Source organism: Phyllobates terribilis, unplaced genomic scaffold (assembly GCF_046119375.1).
Source record: "Phyllobates terribilis strain yellow unplaced genomic scaffold, ASM4611937v1 Scaffold_74__1_contigs__length_7073193, whole genome shotgun sequence".
In the NCBI taxonomy this organism is placed as follows: domain Eukaryota; kingdom Metazoa; phylum Chordata; class Amphibia; order Anura; family Dendrobatidae; genus Phyllobates; species Phyllobates terribilis.
The window spans coordinates 478,795-496,428 of NW_027362834.1; the positions used below are offsets into that span (position 1 = coordinate 478,795).

At 47.6% G+C, this 17,634-nt stretch overlaps 10 non-coding genes and 1 pseudogene across 10 annotated transcripts; all 11 read left to right on the top strand.

Moving 5' to 3' along the window:
• The first annotated feature begins 826 nt into the window (after positions 1–826).
• LOC141196611 (U2 spliceosomal RNA) lies at positions 827–1,017 on the top strand. The gene has a single exon (XR_012269011.1). It is a non-coding gene; the product is annotated as a U2 spliceosomal RNA (small nuclear RNA).
• Positions 1,018–2,140: 1,123 nt separating this feature from the next.
• On the top strand, positions 2,141–2,331 carry LOC141196612 (U2 spliceosomal RNA). The gene has a single exon (XR_012269012.1). It is a non-coding gene; the product is annotated as a U2 spliceosomal RNA (small nuclear RNA).
• A 1,121-nt stretch (positions 2,332–3,452) lies between these two features.
• Positions 3,453–3,643, top strand: LOC141196665 (U2 spliceosomal RNA). The gene has a single exon (XR_012269065.1). It is a non-coding gene; the product is annotated as a U2 spliceosomal RNA (small nuclear RNA).
• Positions 3,644–4,763: 1,120 nt separating this feature from the next.
• LOC141196613 (U2 spliceosomal RNA) lies at positions 4,764–4,954 on the top strand. Its single transcript, XR_012269013.1, has one exon. It is a non-coding gene; the product is annotated as a U2 spliceosomal RNA (small nuclear RNA).
• A 1,120-nt stretch (positions 4,955–6,074) lies between these two features.
• On the top strand, positions 6,075–6,265 carry LOC141196147 (U2 spliceosomal RNA). The gene has a single exon (XR_012268712.1). It is a non-coding gene; the product is annotated as a U2 spliceosomal RNA (small nuclear RNA).
• Positions 6,266–7,385: 1,120 nt separating this feature from the next.
• Positions 7,386–7,576, top strand: LOC141195912 (U2 spliceosomal RNA). Its single transcript, XR_012268483.1, has one exon. It is a non-coding gene; the product is annotated as a U2 spliceosomal RNA (small nuclear RNA).
• Positions 7,577–8,696: 1,120 nt separating this feature from the next.
• On the top strand, positions 8,697–8,887 carry LOC141196614 (U2 spliceosomal RNA). The gene has a single exon (XR_012269014.1). It is a non-coding gene; the product is annotated as a U2 spliceosomal RNA (small nuclear RNA).
• Positions 8,888–10,007: 1,120 nt separating this feature from the next.
• On the top strand, positions 10,008–10,198 carry LOC141196148 (U2 spliceosomal RNA). Its single transcript, XR_012268713.1, has one exon. It is a non-coding gene; the product is annotated as a U2 spliceosomal RNA (small nuclear RNA).
• Positions 10,199–11,318: 1,120 nt separating this feature from the next.
• LOC141195913 (U2 spliceosomal RNA) lies at positions 11,319–11,509 on the top strand. Its single transcript, XR_012268484.1, has one exon. It is a non-coding gene; the product is annotated as a U2 spliceosomal RNA (small nuclear RNA).
• A 1,120-nt stretch (positions 11,510–12,629) lies between these two features.
• Positions 12,630–12,828, top strand: LOC141196195 (U2 spliceosomal RNA). Its single transcript, XR_012268759.1, has one exon. It is a non-coding gene; the product is annotated as a U2 spliceosomal RNA (small nuclear RNA).
• A 1,119-nt stretch (positions 12,829–13,947) lies between these two features.
• LOC141196446 (U2 spliceosomal RNA) lies at positions 13,948–14,025 on the top strand (annotated as a pseudogene).
• The last annotated feature ends 3,609 nt before the right edge of the window (positions 14,026–17,634 follow it).

The window sequence follows — 17,634 nt, forward strand, 5'->3', positions numbered from 1 at the left end:
AAATAACTACAGGTGGTGAGATAAGCTGCACAATATAATTGACCTTTCAGTATATTGTTGCACACACACCATCTATTTAGCAAATGCCCTTGTTATCAACAGCAGCCTTTTAAACTCACCTGAGCTAACAGGTATGTGAGCTGGTTACTCTGCTGCGCTTAAAATTTCTTTTTTGGTTTGCTACAATGCCTTTTCTGAAACGTTGTCTCCCTCTGCTGGAACACTGACTTCTTTCATTTAATGCCTGCAGACTATAAAAGAGAAACCAACCCAAAAAGTTTGGTTGATTAGTCTGTGGCATTCTTTTAAACTGTTGCTTATGGCGGTCTCTGTGAGCTTCTCAGTGACATTCAGCCATCCAGGTATCCCGCCTGCAGTAGACGGAATGTGGCAATGGAACGCTGGCTGCGCGTGTCATAATAGGCTCTGAGCCTTTATATACCTGCGCACAGCAGCAGCCACCTTCAGTCTGCTGCTGGACAGCCAGCAGCAGCAGCAGCAGGAGAGGTAATTAATCAGCAACCCTCCTGCTAAGGGTAGACAGCTGCTCGTTCCACCCCCCCCCCGCCTTAATTGGTTCTCCTCCCTTCCAACGGTGTTGAGGCGGGTGGGAACAGCCGGGGGTTGAGGGTACTGTGCTAAAAGAGGTGGAGTTATGCAGATCTAAAACGCGTGGATTGCAGCAGCAGCAAGCCGAAAAGTGCAGGCATGTGAGGGATCTAGAGGTTGACAGCATGTCTTCTTAACGGGAGTCCAGGTGGCCATCTCCACAAATGGACTTTTCAGAATCCTTGGGTGGCACCGTAGTCGGAAACCAATTCTGGTTATCGCTTCTCGGCCTTTTGGCTAAGATCAAGTGTAGTATCTGTTCTTATCAGTTTAATATCTGATACGTCCCCTATCTGGGGACCATATATTAAATGGATTTTTAGAACAGGGAGATGGAAAAAGAGCTTGCTCTGTCCACTCCACGCATTGACCTGGTATTGCAGTATCTCCAGGACCGGTGCACCCCTTCTTTAATGCAGTTTCTAAAATCAGAAAGAATTGAATTCAATGCTTTTTGTTCATTTTGCTTGTTTGTCGGATTTTGGGATGGACTCTTTGGCTTTGCTTTTCTTCTCCTCATTGGATTTTTCATGTTAAAAGTTGCAGAAGCCAGATGACAAGTTCATTTTGGTTCAACTTCAGCAACTGTGCATTGCATTGCCATGTAATGTAATGTAATGCAATGCTATCTATCTAGCTCTCCCTCTATACTTCCTTTTGGATAAACAGACATATTAGGCAAGCATTTTGGAGCTTTCACCTAAATAACTACAGGTGGTGAGATAAGCTGCACAATATAATTGACCTTTCAGTATATTGTTGCACACACACCATCTATTTAGCAAATGCCCTTGTTATCAACAGCAGCCTTTTAAACTCACCTGAGCTAACAGGTATGTGAGCTGGTTACTCTGCTGCGCTTAAAATTTCTTTTTTGGTTTGCTACAATGCCTTTTCTGAAACGTTGTCTCCCTCTGCTGGAACACTGACTTCTTTCATTTAATGCCTGCAGACTATAAAAGAGAAACCAACCCAAAAAGTTTGGTTGATTAGTCTGTGGCATTCTTTTAAACTGTTGCTTATGGCGGTCTCTGTGAGCTTCTCAGTGACATTCAGCCATCCAGGTATCCCGCCTGCAGTAGACGGAATGTGGCAATGGAACGCTGGCTGCGCGTGTCATAATAGGCTCTGAGCCTTTATATACCTGCGCACAGCAGCAGCCACCTTCAGTCTGCTGCTGGACAGCCAGCAGCAGCAGCAGCAGGAGAGGTAATTAATCAGCAACCCTCCTGCTAAGGGTAGACAGCTGCTCGTTCCACCCCCCCACCCCCGCCTTAATTGGTTCTCCTCCCTTCCAACGGTGTTGAGGCGGGTGGGAACAGCCGGGGGTTGAGGGTACTGTGCTAAAAGAGGTGGAGTTATGCAGATCTAAAACGCGTGGATTGCAGCAGCAGCAAGCCGAAAAGTGCAGGCATGTGAGGGATCTAGAGGTTGACAGCATGTCTTCTTAACGGGAGTCCAGGTGGCCATCTCCACAAATGGACTTTTCAGAATCCTTGGGTGGCACCGTAGTCGGAAACCAATTCTGGTTATCGCTTCTCGGCCTTTTGGCTAAGATCAAGTGTAGTATCTGTTCTTATCAGTTTAATATCTGATACGTCCCCTATCTGGGGACCATATATTAAATGGATTTTTAGAACAGGGAGATGGAAAAAGAGCTTGCTCTGTCCACTCCACGCATTGACCTGGTATTGCAGTATCTCCAGGACCGGTGCACCCCTTCTTTAATGCAGTTTCTAAAATCAGAAAGAATTGAATTCAATGCTTTTTGTTCATTTTGCTTGTTTGTCGGATTTTGGGATGGACTCTTTGGCTTTGCTTTTCTTCTCCTCATTGGATTTTTCATGTTAAAAGTTGCAGAAGCCAGATGACAAGCTCATTTTGGTTCAACTTCAGCAACTGTGCATTGCATTGCCATGTAATGTAATGTAATGCAATGCTATCTATCTAGCTCTCCCTCTATACTTCCTTTTGGATAAACAGACATATTAGGCAAGCATTTTGGAGCTTTCACCTAAATAACTACAGGTGGTGAGATAAGCTGCACAATATAATTGACCTTTCAGTATATTGTTGCACACACACCATCTATTTAGCAAATGCCCTTGTTATCAACAGCAGCCTTTTAAACTCACCTGAGCTAACAGGTATGTGAGCTGGTTACTCGGCTGCGCCTAAAATTTCTTTTTTGGTTTGCTACAATGCCTTTTCTGAAACGTTGTCTCCCTCTGCTGGAACACTGACTTCTTTCATTTAATGCCTGCAGACTATAAAAGAGAAACCAACCCAAAAAGTTTGGTTGATTAGTCTGTGGCATTCTTTTAAACTGTTGCTTATGGCGGTCTCTGTGAGCTTCTCAGTGACATTCAGCCATCCAGGTATCCCGCCTGCAGTAGACGGAATGTGGCAATGGAACGCTGGCTGCGCGTGTCATAATAGGCTCTGAGCCTTTATATACCTGCGCACAGCAGCAGCCACCTTCAGTCTGCTGCTGGACAGCCAGCAGCAGCAGCAGCAGGAGAGGTAATTAATCAGCAACCCTCCTGCTAAGGGTAGACAGCTGCTCGTTCCACCCCCCCCCCCACCTTAATTGGTTCTCCTCCCTTCCAACGGTGTTGAGGCGGGTGGGAACAGCCGGGGGTTGAGGGTACTGTGCTAAAAGAGGTGGAGTTATGCAGATCTAAAACGCGTGGATTGCAGCAGCAGCAAGCCGAAAAGTGCAGGCATGTGAGGGATCTAGAGGTTGACAGCATGTCTTCTTAACGGGAGTCCAGGTGGCCATCTCCACAAATGGACTTTTCAGAATCCTTGGGTGGCACCGTAGTCGGAAACCAATTCTGGTTATCGCTTCTCGGCCTTTTGGCTAAGATCAAGTGTAGTATCTGTTCTTATCAGTTTAATATCTGATACGTCCCCTATCTGGGGACCATATATTAAATGTATTTTTAGAACAGGGAGATGGAAAAAGAGCTTGCTCTGTCCACTCCACGCATTGACCTGGTATTGCAGTATCTCCAGGACCGGTGCACCCCTTCTTTAATGCAGTTTCTAAAATCAGAAAGAATTGAATTCAATGCTTTTTGTTAATTTTGCTTGTTTGTCGGATTTTGGGATGGACTCTTTGGCTTTGCTTTTCTTCTCCTCATTGGATTTTTCATGTTAAAAGTTGCAGAAGCCAGATGACAAGCTCATTTTGGTTCAACTTCAGCAACTGTGCATTGCATTGCCATGTAATGTAATGTAATGCAATGCTATCTATCTAGCTCTCCCTCTATACTTCCTTTTGGATAAACAGACATATTAGGCAAGCATTTTGGAGCTTTCACCTAAATAACTACAGGTGGTGAGATAAGCTGCACAATATAATTGACCTTTCAGTATATTGTTGCACACACACCATCTATTTAGCAAATGCCCTTGTTATCAACAGCAGCCTTTTAAACTCACCTGAGCTAACAGGTATGTGAGCTGGTTACTCTGCTGCGCTTAAAATTTCTTTTTTGGTTTGCTACAATGCCTTTTCTGAAACGCTGTCTCCCTCTGCTGGAACACTGACTTCTTTCATTTAATGCCTGCAGACTATAAAAGAGAAACCAACCCAAAAAGTTTGGTTGATTAGTCTGTGGCATTCTTTTAAACTGTTGCTTATGGCGGTCTCTGTGAGCTTCTCAGTGACATTCAGCCATCCAGGTATCCCGCCTGCAGTAGACGGAATGTGGCAATGGAACGCTGGCTGCGCGTGTCATAATAGGCTCTGAGCCTTTATATACCTGCGCACAGCAGCAGCCACCTTCAGTCTGCTGCTGGACAGCCAGCAGCAGCAGCAGCAGGAGAGGTAATTAATCAGCAACCCTCCTGCTAAGGGTAGACAGCTGCTCGTTCCACCCCCCCCCCGCCTTAATTGGTTCTCCTCCCTTCCAACGGTGTTGAGGCGGGTGGGAACAGCCGGGGGTTGAGGGTACTGTGCTAAAAGAGGTGGAGTTATGCAGATCTAAAACGCGTGGATTGCAGCAGCAGCAAGCCGAAAAGTGCAGGCATGTGAGGGATCTAGAGGTTGACAGCATGTCTTCTTAACGGGAGTCCAGGTGGCCATCTCCACAAATGGACTTTTCAGAATCCTTGGGTGGCACCGTAGTCGGAAACCAATTCTGGTTATCGCTTCTCGGCCTTTTGGCTAAGATCAAGTGTAGTATCTGTTCTTATCAGTTTAATATCTGATACGTCCCCTATCTGGGGACCATATATTAAATGGATTTTTAGAACAGGGAGATGGAAAAAGAGCTTGCTCTGTCCACTCCACGCATTGACCTGGTATTGCAGTATCTCCAGGACCGGTGCACCCCTTCTTTAATGCAGTTTCTAAAATCAGAAAGAATTGAATTCAATGCTTTTTGTTCATTTTGCTTGTTTGTCGGATTTTGGGATGGACTCTTTGGCTTTGCTTTTCTTCTCCTCATTGGATTTTTCATGTTAAAAGTTGCAGAAGCCAGATGACAAGCTCATTTTGGTTCAACTTCAGCAACTGTGCATTGCATTGCCATGTAATGTAATGTAATGCAATGCTATCTATCTAGCTCTCCCTCTATACTTCCTTTTGGATAAACAGACATATTAGGCAAGCATTTTGGAGCTTTCACCTAAATAACTACAGGTGGTGAGATAAGCTGCACAATATAATTGACCTTTCAGTATATTGTTGCACACACACCATCTATTTAGCAAATGCCCTTGTTATCAACAGCAGCCTTTTAAACTCACCTGAGCTAACAGGTATGTGAGCTGGTTACTCTGCTGCGCTTAAAATTTCTTTTTTGGTTTGCTACAATGCCTTTTCTGAAACGTTGTCTCCCTCTGCTGGAACACTGACTTCTTTCATTTAATGCCTGCAGACTATAAAAGAGAAACCAACCCAAAAAGTTTGGTTGATTAGTCTGTGGCATTCTTTTAAACTGTTGCTTATGGCGGTCTCTGTGAGCTTCTCAGTGACATTCAGCCATCCAGGTATCCCGCCTGCAGTAGACGGAATGTGGCAATGGAACGCTGGCTGCGCGTGTCATAATAGGCTCTGAGCCTTTATATACCTGCGCACAGCAGCAGCCACCTTCAGTCTGCTGCTGGACAGCCAGCAGCAGCAGCAGCAGGAGAGGTAATTAATCAGCAACCCTCCTGCTAAGGGTAGACAGCTGCTCGTTCCACCCCCCCCCCGCCTTAATTGGTTCTCCTCCCTTCCAACGGTGTTGAGGCGGGTGGGAACAGCCGGGGGTTGAGGGTACTGTGCTAAAAGAGGTGGAGTTATGCAGATCTAAAACGCGTGGATTGCAGCAGCAGCAAGCCGAAAAGTGCAGGCATGTGAGGGATCTAGAGGTTGACAGCATGTCTTCTTAACGGGAGTCCAGGTGGCCATCTCCACAAATGGACTTTTCAGAATCCTTGGGTGGCACCGTAGTCGGAAACCAATTCTGGTTATCGCTTCTCGGCCTTTTGGCTAAGATCAAGTGTAGTATCTGTTCTTATCAGTTTAATATCTGATACGTCCCCTATCTGGGGACCATATATTAAATGGATTTTTAGAACAGGGAGATGGAAAAAGAGCTTGCTCTGTCCACTCCACGCATTGACCTCGTATTGCAGTATCTCCAGGACCGGTGCACCCCTTCTTTAATGCAGTTTCTAAAATCAGAAAGAATTGAATTCAATGCTTTTTGTTCATTTTGCTTGTTTGTCGGATTTTGGGATGGACTCTTTGGCTTTGCTTTTCTTCTCCTCATTGGATTTTTCATGTTAAAAGTTGCAGAAGCCAGATGACAAGCTCATTTTGGTTCAACTTCAGCAACTGTGCATTGCATTGCCATGTAATGTAATGTAATGCAATGCTATCTATCTAGCTCTCCCTCTATACTTCCTTTTGGATAAACAGACATATTAGGCAAGCATTTTGGAGCTTTCACCTAAATAACTACAGGTGGTGAGATAAGCTGCACAATATAATTGACCTTTCAGTATATTGTTGCACACACACCATCTATTTAGCAAATGCCCTTGTTATCAACAGCAGCCTTTTAAACTCACCTGAGCTAACAGGTATGTGAGCTGGTTACTCTGCTGCGCTTAAAATTTCTTTTTTGGTTTGCTACAATGCCTTTTCTGAAACGTTGTCTCCCTCTGCTGGAACACTGACTTCTTTCATTTAATGCCTGCAGACTATAAAAGAGAAACCAACCCAAAAAGTTTGGTTGATTAGTCTGTGGCATTCTTTTAAACTGTTGCTTATGGCGGTCTCTGTGAGCTTCTCAGTGACATTCAGCCATCCAGGTATCCCGCCTGCAGTAGACGGAATGTGGCAATGGAACGCTGGCTGCGCGTGTCATAATAGGCTCTGAGCCTTTATATACCTGCGCACAGCAGCAGCCACCTTCAGTCTGCTGCTGGACAGCCAGCAGCAGCAGCAGCAGGAGAGGTAATTAATCAGCAACCCTCCTGCTAAGGGTAGACAGCTGCTCGTTCCACCCCCCCCCCGCCTTAATTGGTTCTCCTCCCTTCCAACGGTGTTGAGGCGGGTGGGAACAGCCGGGGGTTGAGGGTACTGTGCTAAAAGAGGTGGAGTTATGCAGATCTAAAACGAGTGGATTACAGCAGCAGCAAGCCGAAAAGTGCAGGCATGTGAGGGATCTAGAGGTTGACAGCATGTCTTCTTAACGGGAGTCCAGGTGGCCATCTCCACAAATGGACTTTTCAGAATCCTTGGGTGGCACCGTAGTCGGAAACCAATTCTGGTTATCGCTTCTCGGCCTTTTGGCTAAGATCAAGTGTAGTATCTGTTCTTATCAGTTTAATATCTGATACGTCTCCTATCTGGGGACCATATATTAAATGGATTTTTAGAACAGGGAGATGGAAAAAGAGCTTGCTCTGTCCACTCCACGCATTGACCTGGTATTGCAGTATCTCCAGGACCGGTGCACCCCTTCTTTAATGCAGTTTCTAAAATCAGAAAGAATTGAATTCAATGCTTTTTGTTCATTTTGCTTGTTTGTCGGATTTTGGGATGGACTCTTTGGCTTTGCTTTTCTTCTCCTCATTGGATTTTTCATGTTAAAAGTTGCAGAAGCCAGATGACAAGCTCATTTTGGTTCAACTTCAGCAACTGTGCATTGCATTGCCATGTAATGTAATGTAATGCAATGCTATCTATCTAGCTCTCCCTCTATACTTCCTTTTGGATAAACAGACATATTAGGCAAGCATTTTGGAGCTTTCACCTAAATAACTACAGGTGGTGAGATAAGCTGCACAATATAATTGACCTTTCAGTATATTGTTGCACACACAGCATCTATTTAGCAAATGCCCTTGTTATCAACAGCAGCCTTTTAAACTCACCTGAGCTAACAGGTATGTGAGCTGGTTACTCTGCTGCGCTTAAAATTTCTTTTTTGGTTTGCTACAATGCCTTTTCTGAAACGCTGTCTCCCTCTGCTGGAACACTGACTTCTTTCATTTAATGCCTGCAGACTATAAAAGAGAAACCAACCCAAAAAGTTTGGTTGATTAGTCTGTGGCATTCTTTTAAACTGTTGCTTATGGCGGTCTCTGTGAGCTTCTCAGTGACATTCAGCCATCCAGGTATCCCGCCTGCAGTAGACGGAATGTGGCAATGGAACGCTGGCTGCGCGTGTCATAATAGGCTCTGAGCCTTTATATACCTGCGCACAGCAGCAGCCACCTTCAGTCTGCTGCTGGACAGCCAGCAGCAGCAGCAGCAGGAGAGGTAATTAATCAGCAACCCTCCTGCTAAGGGTAGACAGCTGCTCGTTCCACCCCCCCCCCGCCTTAATTGGTTCTCCTCCCTTCCAACGGTGTTGAGGCGGGTGGGAACAGCCGGGGGTTGAGGGTACTGTGCTAAAAGAGGTGGAGTTATGCAGATCTAAAACGCGTGGATTGCAGCAGCAGCAAGCCGAAAAGTGCAGGCATGTGAGGGATCTAGAGGTTGACAGCATGTCTTCTTAACGGGAGTCCAGGTGGCCATCTCCACAAATGGACTTTTCAGAATCCTTGGGTGGCACCGTAGTCGGAAACCAATTCTGGTTATCGCTTCTCGGCCTTTTGGCTAAGATCAAGTGTAGTATCTGTTCTTATCAGTTTAATATCTGATACGTCCCCTATCTGGGGACCATATATTAAATGGATTTTTAGAACAGGGAGATGGAAAAAGAGCTTGCTCTGTCCACTCCACGCATTGACCTGGTATTGCAGTATCTCCAGGACCGGTGCACCCCTTCTTTAATGCAGTTTCTAAAATCAGAAAGAATTGAATTCAATGCTTTTTGTTCATTTTGCTTGTTTGTCGGATTTTGGGATGGACTCTTTGGCTTTGCTTTTCTTCTCCTCATTGGATTTTTCATGTTAAAAGTTGCAGAAGCCAGATGACAAGCTCATTTTGGTTCAACTTCAGCAACTGTGCATTGCATTGCCATGTAATGTAATGTAATGCAATGCTATCTATCTAGCTCTCCCTCTATACTTCCTTTTGGATAAACAGACATATTAGGCAAGCATTTTGGAGCTTTCACCTAAATAACTACAGGTGGTGAGATAAGCTGCACAATATAATTGACCTTTCAGTATATTGTTGCACACACACCATCTATTTAGCAAATGCCCTTGTTATCAACAGCAGCCTTTTAAACTCACCTGAGCTAACAGGTATGTGAGCTGGTTACTCTGCTGCGCTTAAAATTTCTTTTTTGGTTTGCTACAATGCCTTTTCTGAAACGTTGTCTCCCTCTGCTGGAACACTGACTTCTTTCATTTAATGCCTGCAGACTATAAAAGAGAAACCAACCCAAAAAGTTTGGTTGATTAGTCTGTGGCATTCTTTTAAACTGTTGCTTATGGCGGTCTCTGTGAGCTTCTCAGTGACATTCAGCCATCCAGGTATCCCGCCTGCAGTAGACGGAATGTGGCAATGGAACGCTGGCTGCGCGTGTCATAATAGGCTCTGAGCCTTTATATACCTGCGCACAGCAGCAGCCACCTTCAGTCTGCTGCTGGACAGCCAGCAGCAGCAGCAGCAGGAGAGGTAATTAATCAGCAACCCTCCTGCTAAGGGTAGACAGCTGCTCGTTCCACCCCCCCCCCGCCTTAATTGGTTCTCCTCCCTTCCAACGGTGTTGAGGCGGGTGGGAACAGCCGGGGGTTGAGGGTACTGTGCTAAAAGAGGTGGAGTTATGCAGATCTAAAACGCGTGGATTGCAGCAGCAGCAAGCCGAAAAGTGCAGGCATGTGAGGGATCTAGAGGTTGACAGCATGTCTTCTTAACGGGAGTCCAGGTGGCCATCTCCACAAATGGACTTTTCAGAATCCTTGGGTGGCACCGTAGTCGGAAACCAATTCTGGTTATCGCTTCTCGGCCTTTTGGCTAAGATCAAGTGTAGTATCTGTTCTTATCAGTTTAATATCTGATACGTCCCCTATCTGGGGACCATATATTAAATGGATTTTTAGAACAGGGAGATGGAAAAAGAGCTTGCTCTGTCCACTCCACGCATTGACCTCGTATTGCAGTATCTCCAGGACCGGTGCACCCCTTCTTTAATGCAGTTTCTAAAATCAGAAAGAATTGAATTCAATGCTTTTTGTTCATTTTGCTTGTTTGTCGGATTTTGGGATGGACTCTTTGGCTTTGCTTTTCTTCTCCTCATTGGATTTTTCATGTTAAAAGTTGCAGAAGCCAGATGACAAGCTCATTTTGGTTCAACTTCAGCAACTGTGCATTGCATTGCCATGTAATGTAATGTAATGCAATGCTATCTATCTAGCTCTCCCTCTATACTTCCTTTTGGATAAACAGACATATTAGGCAAGCATTTTGGAGCTTTCACCTAAATAACTACAGGTGGTGAGATAAGCTGCACAATATAATTGACCTTTCAGTATATTGTTGCACACACACCATCTATTTAGCAAATGCCCTTGTTATCAACAGCAGCCTTTTAAACTCACCTGAGCTAACAGGTATGTGAGCTGGTTACTCTGCTGCGCTTAAAATTTCTTTTTTGGTTTGCTACAATGCCTTTTCTGAAACGTTGTCTCCCTCTGCTGGAACACTGACTTCTTTCATTTAATGCCTGCAGACTATAAAAGAGAAACCAACCCAAAAAGTTTGGTTGATTAGTCTGTGGCATTCTTTTAAACTGTTGCTTATGGCGGTCTCTGTGAGCTTCTCAGTGACATTCAGCCATCCAGGTATCCCGCCTGCAGTAGACGGAATGTGGCAATGGAACGCTGGCTGCGCGTGTCATAATAGGCTCTGAGCCTTTATATACCTGCGCACAGCAGCAGCCACCTTCAGTCTGCTGCTGGACAGCCAGCAGCAGCAGCAGCAGGAGAGGTAATTAATCAGCAACCCTCCTGCTAAGGGTAGACAGCTGCTCGTTCCACCCCCCCCCCGCCTTAATTGGTTCTCCTCCCTTCCAACGGTGTTGAGGCGGGTGGGAACAGCCGGGGGTTGAGGGTACTGTGCTAAAAGAGGTGGAGTTATGCAGATCTAAAACGAGTGGATTACAGCAGCAGCAAGCCGAAAAGTGCAGGCATGTGAGGGATCTAGAGGTTGACAGCATGTCTTCTTAACGGGAGTCCAGGTGGCCATCTCCACAAATGGACTTTTCAGAATCCTTGGGTGGCACCGTAGTCGGAAACCAATTCTGGTTATCGCTTCTCGGCCTTTTGGCTAAGATCAAGTGTAGTATCTGTTCTTATCAGTTTAATATCTGATACGTCTCCTATCTGGGGACCATATATTAAATGGATTTTTAGAACAGGGAGATGGAAAAAGAGCTTGCTCTGTCCACTCCACGCATTGACCTGGTATTGCAGTATCTCCAGGACCGGTGCACCCCTTCTTTAATGCAGTTTCTAAAATCAGAAAGAATTGAATTCAATGCTTTTTGTTCATTTTGCTTGTTTGTCGGATTTTGGGAGGAATCTTTGGCTTTGCTTTTCTTCTCCTCATTGGATTTTTCATGTTAAAAGTTGCAGAAGCCAGATGACAAGCTCATTTTGGTTCAACTTCAGCAACTGTGCATTGCATTGCCATGTAATGTAATGTAATGCAATGCTATCTATCTAGCTCTCCCTCTATACTTCCTTTTGGATAAACAGACATATTAGGCAAGCATTTTGGAGCTTTCACCTAAATAACTACAGGTGGTGAGATAAGCTGCACAATATAATTGACCTTTCAGTATATTGTTGCACACACAGCATCTATTTAGCAAATGCCCTTGTTATCAACAGCAGCCTTTTAAACTCACCTGAGCTAACAGGTATGTGAGCTGGTTACTCTGCTGCGTTTAAAATTTCTTTTTTGGTTTGCTACAATGCCTTTTCTGAAACGTTGTCTCCCTCTGCTGGAACACTGACTTCTTTCATTTAATGCCTGCAGACTATAAAAGAGAAACCAACCCAAAAAGTTTGGTTGATTAGTCTGTGGCATTCTTTTAAACTGTTGCTTATGGCGGTCTCTGTGAGCTTCTCAGTGACATTCAGCCATCCAGGTATCCCGCCTGCAGTAGACGGAATGTGGCAATGGAACGCTGGCTGCGCGTGTCATAATAGGCTCTGAGCCTTTATATACCTGCGCACAGCAGCAGCCACCTTCAGTCTGCTGCTGGACAGCCAGCAGCAGCAGCAGCAGGAGAGGTAATTAATCAGCAACCCTCCTGCTAAGGGTAGACAGCTGCTCGTTCCACCCCCCCCCCCGCCTTAATTGGTTCTCCTCCCTTCCAACGGTGTTGAGGCGGGTGGGAACAGCCGGGGGTTGAGGGTACTGTGCTAAAAGAGGTGGAGTTATGCAGATCTAAAACGCGTGGATTGCAGCAGCAGCAAGCCGAAAAGTGCAGGCATGTGAGGGATCTAGAGGTTGACAGCATGTCTTCTTAACGGGAGTCCAGGTGGCCATCTCCACAAATGGACTTTTCAGAATCCTTGGGTGGCACCGTAGTCGGAAACCAATTCTGGTTATCGCTTCTCGGCCTTTTGGCTAAGATCAAGTGTAGTATCTGTTCTTATCAGTTTAATATCTGATACGTCCCCTATCTGGGGACCATATATTAAATGGATTTTTAGAACAGGGAGATGGAAAAAGAGCTTGCTCTGTCCACTCCACGCATTGACCTGGTATTGCAGTATTGCAGTATCTCCAGGACCGGTGCACCCCTTCTTTAATGCAGTTTCTAAAATCAGAAAGAATTGAATTCAATGCTTTTTGTTAATTTTGCTTGTTTGTCGGATTTTGGGATGGACTCTTTGGCTTTGCTTTTCTTCTCCTCATTGGATTTTTCATGTTAAAAGTTGCAGAAGCCAGATGACAAGCTCATTTTGGTTCAACTTCAGCAACTGTGCATTGCATTGCCATGTAATGTAATGTAATGCAATGCTATCTATCTAGCTCTCCCTCTATACTTCCTTTTGGATAAACAGACATATTAGGCAAGCATTTTGGAGCTTTCACCTAAATAACTACAGGTGGTGAGATAAGCTGCACAATATAATTGACCTTTCAGTATATTGTTGCACACACACCATCTATTTAGCAAATGCCCTTGTTATCAACAGCAGCCTTTTAAACTCAACTGAGCTAACAGGTATGTGAGCTGGTTACTTTGCTGCGCTTAAAATTTCTTTTTTGGTTTGCTACAATGCCTTTTCTGAAACGTTGTCTCCCTCTGCTGGAACACTGACTTCTTTCATTTAATGCCTGCAGACTATAAAAGAGAAACCAACCCAAAAAGTTTGGTTGATTAGTCTGTGGCATTCTTTTAAACTGTTGCTTATGGCGGTCTCTGTGAGCTTCTCAGTGACATTCAGCCATCCAGGTATCCCGCCTGCAGTAGACGGAATGTGGCAATGGAACGCTGGCTGCGCGTGTCATAATAGGCTCTGAGCCTTTATATATCTGCGCACAGCAGCAGCCACCTTCAGTCTGCTGCTGGACAGCCAGCAGCAGCAGCAGCAGGAGAGGTAATTAATCAGCAACCCTCCTGCTAAGGGTAGACAGCTGCTCGTTCCACCCCCCCCCGCCTTAATTGGTTCTCCTCCCTTCCAACGGTGTTGAGGCGGGTGGGAACAGCCGGGGGTTGAGGGTACTGTGCTAAAAGAGGTGGAGTTATGCAGATCTAAAACGCGTGGATTGCAGCAGCAGCAAGCCGAAAAGTGCAGGCATGTGAGGGATCTAGAGGTTGACAGCATGTCTTCTTAACGGGAGTCCAGGTGGCCATCTCCACAAATGGACTTTTCAGAATCCTTGGGTGGCACCGTAGTCGGAAACCAATTCTGGTTATCGCTTCTCGGCCTTTTGGCTAAGATCAAGTGTAGTATCTGTTCTTTTAAGAACACAAGAGCTACGATCTACACTTGACGAGAGCGATCGAACTCGGAAGGAGAAGAGCTTCGGAGCCCAGCTGACATCGGAGAAGGAAGGCGGATATCGGTGGGAGGAAGAAGCTCTAAAGAATCCAGAAGAAGACGAAGACTCGGAGAAGAATCGGGCTGTCCTGTGGAATCTTCGAGGAAGAAAATCATCGAGACAAAGACCTTTCGGGGAATTTGTCCAGAACACGACGGGAGAAGAATCTGCATAGCTCCACCCATTCCGGGAAGAGTTCCAGATCCAGCTCCAAGAAGTAACTGCAGGAGGAAAGCCATGGCAAGCGCTGCGAGGAAGGCCGAAAAGAAGAGCCTGGAGCAGGGGACAGCCAGGAGGGCCCAGCCAGGAGCCGATTCTGACCCCAAGGACTCTGCCTCCACGACTGGCCAGCAGAAGGGACCCCAGAAGCCCCGCCACGAAGCTCCAGCCCTGGAGCCATGGATGCGGCAGACGGTGGCCCTGAAGCTGAAGGAAGTGGATGGGAGGGTGCCGGACATGTCCTCGGACATGTTCTGCCAGAAGATGCTGCTGGATCGAGGCTTCTCCAGATCAGACACCCTCAGCATCCAGACCTTCTTGACGGGGATCTTCTTCGTCACCTTCGCCACTGTGAACACCTGCAGGAGGTTCTGGGAAATGGTAAGCGCAAAAGGACCGGATAATTCTTTCTCTGCCTTTACAGGTAGCTGCCCTATCCAGAGGGACGAAAGGAGGATCACGGTCTCCATGCGCAACCCGCACACCCCAGGCCAAGACATCTGTACCTTCCTGAGACGCTTCTGTTTGGTTGTGAAGGAACCCTCTCACATCCTGAATGGACTCGGCTTCTGGACAGGTAAGTGGTCGGTGACCGTTAGACTTCACAGGGACCTGGCGTACTCAGACGGACTTCGGCACCTGCCCCCGACATTCTCCCTGGGCAACTCCTACGGCCTCATCTATTACCCGGACATGCCGCGGAACTGCAGGAGATGCGGCAAGAACGGCCACGAGATGAAGGACTGCAAGGAGGATGCCTGCAGGATTTGTCGAGTGACGGGACACAGCTCGAAGGACTGCCCGAAGAAGACGTCCTGCAACCTGTGTGGGCTGGCGGCTCATCTGTACAAGGATTGCCCCAAGCGTGAGAGATCCTGGGCATCGGTGGTTGCGTCGACCCCAGCTCCGGAGGACAAGGCCCCGACGACCAGGCCTGTGAAGGCCAAGGACGCGACGACCAAGGCCCCAGCGGCCAAAGCCGAGACGACCAAGGCCAAAGCGGTCAAGGAGTCGGTGGCCAAAGCCCCAGCGACGGTCCCAGCAGCTCCGAAGCAGAAGAAAAAGTCAAAGGACTGTAAGAGTTCTGTCACCCCTCTCTCGATCCCTCCCCCTGCCACCCCCGTCCAATCCCCCCCCACCCCGGCCACCCCTGCTGAGGATTCCACTTCCTCTTCCTCCTTCCCCTACTCCTCAGCAGGTGTCCTTTCCCCTGCCCCGGCAGCCACTCTCCCTCCCCAGACCATGGTAGCGGTGGAATTAACCTTTCCTCCACCCGCCGCTATCTATTCCGAGGAGGATTTTCCCCTTCTTGTCTCCCCAGTTCCAACCCGGGGAAAGAGGAAGGTGGAGGACAGCCCTGCTACTGAATCCTCCAAAAAGAAGATTCTGGATTTCGTAGGCGAAAAGGAGGATACCCTCCCTGAGCCAGAAGAGATGGAGCACATGGTTGAGACCCTGGTGGCCGAGCCAGAAGAGGAGGAACTGGTGGTCGCCGAGATCGAGGCCGCGCTGCTTGACCAGATGGAGGAAGAGGGCCTGCTGGTGATCCCGTCACCAGCAGTCAACACCGACGAGGGACCACCCGACCGGAATGGTAACTAAGGTGTATTGCCTGCGCTAACTTTTTCTTTTTTCCCTACATGATGGCTAATATTAACTTATTTTCCATTAATGTCAGGAGCATCAAGGACAAGTTCAGACGTCAGACTATTTATGCCTTCCTTACTTCCCAGTTGTGTGATGTTTATATGTTGCAGGAATGTTCTCTTCCCTCCTCTAGGTCCTTCAAACATCTGGCCAGGGAGTGGTCCCACGGTCCATCCTACTGGTCCGGTGGGGGTGACTGCAAGTCTGCGGGGGTCGCAATTCTGATCAGGGGGGGCGCATTCACGCTTGAGTCCGTCCAGGAGCTCATCTGCGGCAGGGCTCTTGTTGTAGATGGCAACTGGGCGGGAGAACCTGTCAGGTTCATCAACGTGTATGCGTCCCCACTGAAGAATGAGCGTTTGGAGCTTTTCCAGACCCTGCGGCTTCAGCTTGCCACCACCAGGACCTTAGTGATGGCCGGGGATTTCAACTGCCCCATCGAGGAGGATGGTCGTAGTTCTGGCACATCTGCCAAGTTGGACATCACGTCCAAGCTGCTCATCGAGATGGTAACCGAGGCCTCTCTTCAGGACGTGGTGGGCTCCATGGGGAGAGGCTCCACGAACTATTCGTGGAGCCGACCCGATGGCTCACTCCGCTCCAGGATTGACTTTGTGTTCACCTCTCGGGCAGTCAGGCGGTGTAGGCACTCGATGGTCCCCTGCTTCTTCTCCGACCACAGAGCCATTCACTTACAAGGTGTCCTCGGCGACGGTTTTCCGTCCGGCCCCGGCTCCTGGAAGCTGAATTGTGCTCTGCTGGCTCAGGATGAAGTCGTGGAGGAGCTGAGAGCAGCCTACGCAATGTGGCAGTCCTACAAGGGTAGCTTCCAAACAGTCTCTGATTGGTGGGAATATGTTAAACTTGAGTTTCGCTGTTTCTTTCAGGCCAAGGGTCGACAACAGGCGTGTGAGAAGAGGAGGGACTTCAGAGGGCTGCAGCGCGAGCTGCGGTCGCTGCAGGACCTTCTTCACTGCGGCTGGGACGTGAGGGAGGAGCTGGAGGAGACCAAGAAGAGCCTGAAAAGACACTTTGAGGAGGAGTCCAAGAGAATCGTCTTCCGTTCCAAAGTGGAGAATCTGGAGAAGGGTGAGAAATGTAACTCATTCTTTTTCAGGAAACTTCATGCCGGTCACACGCCCCTGAACGAGCTGCGAGACGAGAGCGGAAACATGCGACGTGGGAAGGAGGACGTGATGAGGGTCGTCAGCGACTTCTACAGCGAACTCTACTCCCACAAGACTACCGACCCCAATGCTGCTGATAAGTTCCTGTCAGGTATCACTAACCATCTTGATCCTGCAGGCACGGCAGCCTTGGACAAACCTCTGATGGTGGGCGAATTGCTCTCTGCCGCTAAATCCTTTAGGACCGGCAGGACCCCGGGCAGTGATGGTCTTCCAGCGGAGCTCTATGTAGCGCTGGGAGACCTCATCTGTCCGGACCTGTTGGACCTGTACGAGGAGATGGTGGTGGAGGGTAGAATGCCTCCATCTTTGAGGGAAGGAATGGTCATGATCCTGTACAAGCGGAAGGGAGAGAGGTGCGACCTGAGGAATTGGCGTCCCATCACTCTGCTCAACGTGGACTACAAGATCCTGGCCAAGACGATGGCGACACGACTTAAGACGGTCATCGGACGGATCATTCACCCGGACCAGACCTGCGGCATCCCTGGACGTCGCATCGCAGAC